This window comes from Pteropus vampyrus, unplaced genomic scaffold, assembly GCF_000151845.1.
Source record: "Pteropus vampyrus isolate Shadow unplaced genomic scaffold, Pvam_2.0 Scaffold7, whole genome shotgun sequence".
Taxonomy (NCBI): Eukaryota; Metazoa; Chordata; class Mammalia; order Chiroptera; family Pteropodidae; genus Pteropus; species Pteropus vampyrus.
The window spans coordinates 9,591,468-9,600,256 of NW_011888788.1; the positions used below are offsets into that span (position 1 = coordinate 9,591,468).

An 8,789-nucleotide genomic window follows, 5' to 3' on the forward strand; every position below is an offset into this window, starting at 1 on the left:
CAGCAATTTTATTTTCAAATTATCTACCCTAATAAAACACATATGTCTAAGGTGATATATACATGAATATTTTTGGAATCATCAATGTAAATGGCGAAAACCTAGAAACAACATGAATGCCCACTAATAAAGAAACAGCTAAATAAATATGATAAAATGCTAATCATCAGTATGAAAAATAAGTGATCTACATGTATCAACATGGGTTGACTTCAAAATATATTTTACTGACTGACAAAAATATTATAAGTATCATATCATGATATTGCTTATTTAAAAACTTAGTAAAGATATTATAATACCATTTGTCTAAAACTTAACAAAAAGAATAATATAATTTATTTTATCATTTGTTTATATAGAAAGGAGCAAATCAAACAACTTTGGTTACTGGATGGTACAGAGATGGGGACTGGAAATGGAAATAAAGAGGAAGTTTAGGTTTATGCAGGATGCTCAAATTTTTAAAAAGATAACATATTCCTGTACCACACAATTAAAAAGTAACAACAATAATGTTTAAATAATCAATTCGCTTTTATATCAAATTCATAATTGCTAGTTTATATTTTATTTTTTATTATTTACATTATTATATTTGTTAATAGTACATAATTACAAAGCATAGGTTCTAGCTCCTGGTAATGAAAGAGTAAGTAACTTGTATCAGACTAACCCACAGACCAATAACAACTATAAACTCTGGATGGAATTTTTCCAAAATTTTAAAAAAATATTTGAATGCAAGTGACAAAAAGCTAGCATAAATGAGAGAGTATTCAACCACTGAAAGAAAGAAAAAAAAAAGAACACTGGGTGAGATCCACATTCATACAAATTTCACCATGAGGCACTCTCCACGATGTGAGATGCAAAGAAAATATATCTCAAATAGAACACTACAGTCACTGGCCTGAATTTAGGCTCTGAAGCAGTTGGAAACTGAGGGAGGAATCCTGGAACAGAGGAAGCCACAAGAGGAAAAGCTCCAAATCTATGTAAATGTCCCCTGAAATCCATGCATGAGGCCTTAACTGTTCATACAAGGATGCAAAATTCCACAGAGTTTAGTGAGGAAAAAACAGCTAAAAAGCTGACAAGAGATTTTGGTAAATACTCACTGTGAGAAAGACAAAGTTTAGAGTTTTAGCCTTTCTGCTGAAACCCCAGAAAGGCCCTATCTTACAAAGAAAGACCACAAGCTAGAACTAAGGAAATGATTCCAGTATTAAGAGCAAAACTAAAAAAGACTCATGTTAACAAAGGCTAAAATCAGACTGTGACAACATCAAAGTTACTCGCAAATAATTTAATTACATGCTAGGACAAAACTCAATCTCGATCAAAGATAACAAATCCACAGTCTCTAAAACATATCATCTATAATGCCTACATTGCAATAAAAATGGTTATGAGACGGCTGGAAACATGGCGGAGTGAGAGATGTCCCCAGATCTCTCCCCTTGAAACAACAATAAGCTGAACATCTAAAACTCAATAAAAAACACCCAAACTGCACACCAGCATATCTGAGCGTAGGATCTATGCGTAAGAGCTATCACAGGTCAGAATCCCAGGTGTCAGGCAGTGGACTGGGAGAAATAAATAAGCTGCCTCTCGCAGTGGCTGGAACTCTCTGTAGGAGGAGGGGGAAGGGAGAACAGCAAGTACCATGAACAGCCCTGCCTGAGAAAGCAGTAAGCTCCATGTGGCCGACAGCAGGGCCAAGTCATCAGGGCGGAAAGCAGAGAAGCAAGACAGCAGAGAAACAACAGTTGATTTTTACCAACCATGGTTGCAAAAGTGAGGCTAAGCCACAGCTCCCAACTCCCAATCCAGAGGGCCCCTCCTCCGATATCCTCTGAGACAGACCACCAGGGAGCCCCAGGGGAGCCTGAGCAAATGCTACCGAAACTGTCACTATTTCTGACAGGGACTGAGACTGAGGGTAGCGAACGTAATTAAACATCTACAAGAAAAAAAAGAGGGGGGCATTATTAAGGCTTTATATAAAGCAGGGATCCAAGAGGTTTAGACACCACCTACTGGAAACCGAAAGAAAAGGGCCATCTTTGCAACAGGCTAAAGAGACACCTGTATATAATAAATCTTTCTGAAAAAAAAAAAAAGCAAAATACACTTGATTAATGCCCACGCAGAGAAATAGTCCATTAAACACCATGAACAACGAAGGTAACAAAGCATCTCAGAAAGAAAGAGAAACACCTCCAGAAAATAAGCTTACAGACATAGAAATAGTCAACTTAAATGACAGAGATTCCAGGATGGTACTTCTTAAAAAAAAATTAGTGAGTTCCAAAACAAGTCACATCAACAATTTCAGGAATTGAAAAAAACATCTAGATGAGCAGAATGAGTTCTTTAGCAAGGAGACTGAAACCCTCAAAATGAACAGAATTAATCTTCTGGAGATGTAAAACACACTGCAAGAGTTAAAAAATGAAATAGCAAGCTTGGGAAGTAAGAATCGACCAAATGGAGGAAAGAATCAATGATTTTGAAGACAGAAATCTAAAAATAAATCAGAAGAAAGAAGAGAGAAACCAAGAATTAAAAATAATGAAAGAGAAATACAAGAACTAGCTGATACCATCAGAAGAGAAAACATAAAAATAATGGACATTATCAAAGGCGAGGAAAAAGAACAGGGACTAGAAAGCATTTTTGAACAAATAGTTGATGAGAATTTCCCAAATCTAAGAGCTGGAGCTTGGAATTCAAGAAGTCAATGGAACACCCAATTATCTCAACCCAAAAAGGCCTTCACCAAAACACATTGTATTAAAATTATCAAAAATCAACAACAAAAACAGAAATCTCAGAGCACCCAGGGAGAAGAAAACAGTAACTTATAAAGGAAAACCCATTAGATTATCATCAGATTTCTCACCACAAATCTTACAAGCCAGAAAAGAGTGGAATCAAATATTCGAAATATTAAGTGCAAGGAACTACCAGCCCAGAATAATGTATCCAACTAAGCTCTCCTTTAGATATGAAGGAGAAATAAAGATCTTTCCAGATATACAAAAATCGAGGGACTTCTCCACTACAAGGCCTGCAATACAAGAAATACTGAAAGGGGTCAACTCAGCTAACCAAAATGACAAAAAAAAAAAAAACTACATAATTAGGAGTAACATGACAATCAGGCAAATAGGAGAGGAGTGCAACCCTTACTAAGAACAGGGCATTATAACCTTAAACAATAAGAAGAGATTTGCTATAGCAAGATAGTAATGAACGTTCAGCATGCATAGGGACAAATTGAGACGACAATGACTGAAAAGAGGAGGATTCAAATATCCAGATTTACAAAGGGGAATGGAGATAAAGCACATGCAGAAGAAAATGGGCGACTGTATATATATATATATATATGTGTATATACATATATGTGTATATATATATATATGTGTGTGTGTGTGTGTGTGTGTATATATATATATATATATATATATATATATATATATATATATAACTATCCTTTACATATTCATAATGGCAACCACACACTAAAGATTCAGAACTGAAATATATAACATAAAACAAAAGGACCAAAGGTGCAAAACTCACAAAAGCTAATCAAAATAAATAATAATAATAATAATAATAATAAAAACAGAAACACAAGGACAAGAAAGCAATGGAAACACCGAGACCAGAAGAGCAAAAGATAAAATGGCTATAAGAAGACCTCATATTTCAATAATCACCCTAAGTGTAAATGGACTGAATTCACCAATAAAAAAGCACAGAGTAGTAGATTGGATCAAAAAACAAAACCCAACCATATGCTGCCTCGAAGAGACACATCTCAGCTTCAAAGACAAATATAGACTCAAAGTGAAAGGGTGGAAAATGATATCCCAAGCAAATGGCACTCAGAGAAAAGCGGAAGTAGCAATACTAATATCGGATGAAACAGATTTCAAAATAAAAAAGGTAAAGAAAGATACTGAGAGATATTTATGCACCAAGAAGACATAACACTTATTAATATCTATTCCTCAATCAGGGAATCCTGAAATATGTAAAGCAATTACTAACAGAACTAAAGAGAGAAACAGACCAAAACACTATCATAGTAGGGGACCTAAATATCCCACTGTCACATATGGACAGATCATCTAAACAGAAAATCAATAAGGAAATAACATCCTTAAATGACACATTAGACCAACTGGACATAATTGACACTTACAGAGCCTTCCATCCCAAAATAGCTGCTTATACATTCTTCTCTAGTGCACATGGAACAAATTCAAGGATTGATCCCATACTGGAACACAGAGATAGCCTCAACAAATATAAGAGGGTTGAAATCATAGCAACCATATTTTCTGATCATAATGCTTTGAAACGAAAGATCAACTGTAAAAAGAAATCAGGAAGAACCACAAATACATGGAGATTAAACAACATGCTACTGAAGAATAACCGGGTCAGAGAAAAAATAAAAAGAGAGATAAAGAGATACATAGAAATCAATGATAATGATAGTACAACATATCAAAACTTTTGGGACATGGCAAAAGTAGTCATAAAAGGAAAATTCATATCATTTCAGTCCTATCTCCAAAAACAAGAATGAGTCCAAATAAACAATCTAATGTTTCATCTTTAAAAACTAGAAAATGAAGAACAAATGAAGCCTAAAGTCAGCAGAAGGAAAGAAATAATCAAAATTAGAGCAGAAATAAATGAAATTGAAAACAAACAAAAAAAAATAGAAAAAACAAATGCAACAAAGAGCTGCTTCTTTGAGAAGGCTAATGAAATTGACAAACATCTGGCTAGACTCAGTAAAGAAAAAAGAGAAAGGACACAAATAAACAAAATCAGAGATGAAAGAGGGGAAATTACCACAGACACCACAGAAATAACAGGATTATACAAGAATACTATGAAAAAGTATATAACACTAAATTTAATAACCTAGAAGAAATGGACAAGTACTTAGAAAGATACCACCTCCCTAGACCGAATCAAGAAGAACCGGAAAATTTAAATAGACCAATCATCAGTATGGAAATTGAAATAATTATCAAAACCCTACCAAAAAGTAAAAGTCCCAGACCAGATAGCTTCACCAGTGAATTCTACTGAACATTCAAAGATTTCAAAGATTCAAAGATTCTCCTCAAACTCTTCCAAAAAAATTGAAGAGGAGGCAATACTTCCCAACTCATTTTAAGAGGCCAATATTACTTTGTGGTAAAGATAACGCAACAAAAGAAAACTACAGACGGACATTTCTCATGAACACAGATATAAAAATCCTAAATAAGATACTAGCGAATCGAATACAGCAACATATTAAAAAGATTATACACCATGACCAAGTGGGTTTCATCCCGGAGGCACAGGGATGGTTCAATATATGCAAATCAATTAATATGATACATCACACAAACAAATTAAAAAATAAGAATATGATCATATCAATAGATGCAGAAAAAGCCTTCGACAAGATACAGCATTCATTTATGATCAAAACACTAGACAAAGTCAGTATAGAAGGAAAGTACCTTAACATAATAAAGGCCATCTATGACAAACCCTCAGCCAACATTATACTTAATGGTGAAAGACTAAAATACCTTCCCTCTAAGATCAGAAACAAGGCAAGGCTGTCCACTATCGCCACTGTTATTCAATACAACACCGGAGGTCCTAGTGAGTGCAATCAGGCAAGAGAAAGATATAAAAGGCATCTAAATAAGAAACGAAGAAATCAAACTGTCCCTATTTGCAGATGACATGATTCTCTACATAGAAAACCCTAAAGACTCCACAAGAACACTACTAGAAACAATAAACAAATACAGTAAAGTTTCTTGATACAAAATCAATGTTCTAAATTCCATAATGTTCCTATACCCTAATAATGAAATGTCAGAAAAAGAAGTCAAAAAAATAATTCCTTTTGCAATCGCAATGAAAAGAATAAAATATCTAGGAATAAATCTAATGAAACATGAAGGACCTATATAATGAAAACTATGAGATCCTATTAAAAGAAATCAAAGAAGATACAAATAATTGGAAAGATATTCCATGTTCTTGGATTGGAAGAATCAACATAGTTAAAATGACCTTATTACCTAAAGCATTATACAGATTTAATGCAATCCCCATCAAAATCCCATCGGCATTTTTTAAAGAAATAGAACAAAAAAATCATCAGATTTATGTGGAAGCACAAAAGACCCCGAATTGCTAAAGCCATCCTGAGAAAAAGAACGAGGCTGGAGGCGTCATTCTTCCCGACTCCAAATTATACTACAAAGCGACAGTAATCAAAACAACATGGTACTGGCAGAAAAATAGACACACAGACAAGTGGAACAGAATCGAAAGTCCAGAAATAAACCCACATTTATATGGGCAAATAATTTTCGACCAAAACGCCAAAAATATACAGTGGAGAAAGGAAAGCCTCTTCAATAAGTGATGCTGGGGAAACTGGAAAGCCACCTGCAAAAGAATGAAACTAGACTGTTGTCTATCACCACATACCAAAATTAACTCAAGATGGATTAAGAACCTGAATATAAGACCTGAAACAATAAAATGCATAGGAACTAAACTCAAGGACCTTGAGCTTAAAGAGGATTTTATGAATTTGACCTCAAAGGCAAGAGAAGTAAGAACAAAAATAAATAAATGGAACTACATCAAACTAAAAAGCTTCTGCTCAGCAAAAGAAACCATCAACAAGGTAAAGAGACAACCATCCAAATGGGAAAACATATTTGCAAGCAACACCTCCGATAAGGGTCTAATATCCAAAATATACAAAGAACTCATATGACTCAATAACAACAAAAAAACAAACGATCCAATCAAAAAATGGCCAGAGGACCTGAACAGACACTTCTCCCTAAAGAACTTACAAATGGCCAACAAATATTTGAAAAGATGCTCAACATCGCTAGCTATTAGGGAAATGCAAATCAAAACCACAATGAGATACCATCTCACACCTGTTAGAATGGCTATAATCAACAGGACAAGTAATAACAAATGTTGAAGAGGATGTGGAGAAATAGGAACCCTCATATACTGCTGGTGGGACTGCAAATTGGTACGGCCATACTATGGAAAACAGTATGGAGGTTCCTCAAAAAACTAAGTAATGACCTAAGAATATGATCCAGCAATCCTTCTACTGGGTATTTACCCCAAAGACTTGAAAACTTATATCCAAAACAATATTTGCACACCGATGTTCATAGCAGCATTATTCACAGTGGCCAGGACATAGAAGCAACCGAAATGTCCTACAAGAGATGATTGGCTAAAGGAGCTGTGGTACATATATACAATGGAATATTACTCAGCCATAAGAAGAGATAAAATACTGCCATTTGTGACAACATGGATGGACCTCAAGATAATCATGCTAAGCGAAATAAGTCAGACAGAAAAATTTGAATATCACATGATATCACATATGTGGGATAAAAAACCTAAAAGCAACAAATGAACAGGACAAACAAACAGAGACTCATGAACATGGACTCACAGAAAGTGGTTACCAGAGGGTAGTGGGTGGGGGAGGAGGGGGAAATAGATGGATAAAGGGGGTCAAATATGTGGTGACAGAAAAATCTAACTGTGGGAGGTGAACACAGTGTAAATATCTATGTCTTACTATTAAAGTGGTGTACAGCCAAAACTTATTGGATTTCGTCTCCATAAAACATAAATAAATAAATAATAATTATGAGACATGCAACTAAATAGGAAAAACCTATCAATAGAAATTGATCAGCAGATGACCTAGATTTTAGAATTAGCAGTCAAGGATTTTAAAATAACAACGATAAATATGTTAACAATGAGTATAATGGGTGAAGACATGGGAAATTTCAAAAGAGATGCAGAAACTATTTTTAAAAAATGAAACTTTAGAACTGAAAACACAATATTTTATATTTTTAAAAATCATTACATAAGATTAGTATCAAATTGGATACTGCAGAAGAGAAGATTAGTGAACTTTAAGACAATTCAAAATAAATTATACAAATAAAAGTATAATTTTATGTGTCAACTTGACCAGGGCAAAGGGTGCCCAGATATTAAGTCAAATATTATTCTGGGTATGTCTGTAAGGATGTGCTTGATGAGGATGAGGTTAACATTTAAATAAGTTGACTGAGTCTATGGCCATGCTACCCTGAACACGCCCGATTCCGTCTGATCTCGGAAGTAAGCAGCGTCAGGCCTGGTCAGTACGTGGATGGGAGACCACCTAGCAAGACCAGGCGCTGTAGGTGCAGAAAAATAAATAAATAAAAATAAAAAATAAGTAAATAAGTTGAATGAGTAAAGCAGATTACCCTCCCCAATGCAGGTGGACCTAATCCAATCAGATGAAGGCCTTCACAGAACTAAAAGGAAGATTTCTCCTCCAAGTAAGAGAATTCCTCTTTCCTGATTGCCTTCAAACTGGAACTCTGACTTTTATCTGCCTTCGCATTTGAACTGAAACATTGGCTCTTCCTGGGTCTCAAGCATGCCAGCCTTCAGACTGGAACTCAACAACTGGCTCTCCTGGTTCTTGAGCCTTTGGACTTGGATTGAAAATACACCATTGGCTCTCTTGGGTCTCCAACTTGCTAACTGACCCTGAAGATCTTGGGACTTGTCAGCCTCCATACCTGCATAGGCCAATTCTTATAATAAATCTCTTTAGATACATGATAGATGAGAGAGAGAGAGAGAGAGAGAGAGAGAGAGAGAGAGAGAGAGAGAGA

The 8,789-nt window shown here is 35.1% G+C and overlaps 1 protein-coding gene and 1 pseudogene across 3 annotated transcripts in view; one reads left to right on the forward strand and one right to left on the reverse strand.

Annotated features, from left to right (window-relative positions):
* The window catches only part of TASP1 (taspase 1), a 238,758-nt gene that overhangs the window by 177,649 nt on the left and 52,320 nt on the right, over positions 1-8,789 (reverse strand). The gene's annotated exons all lie outside the window — the stretch shown is intronic.
* LOC111746845 lies at positions 8,192-8,309 on the forward strand (annotated as a pseudogene).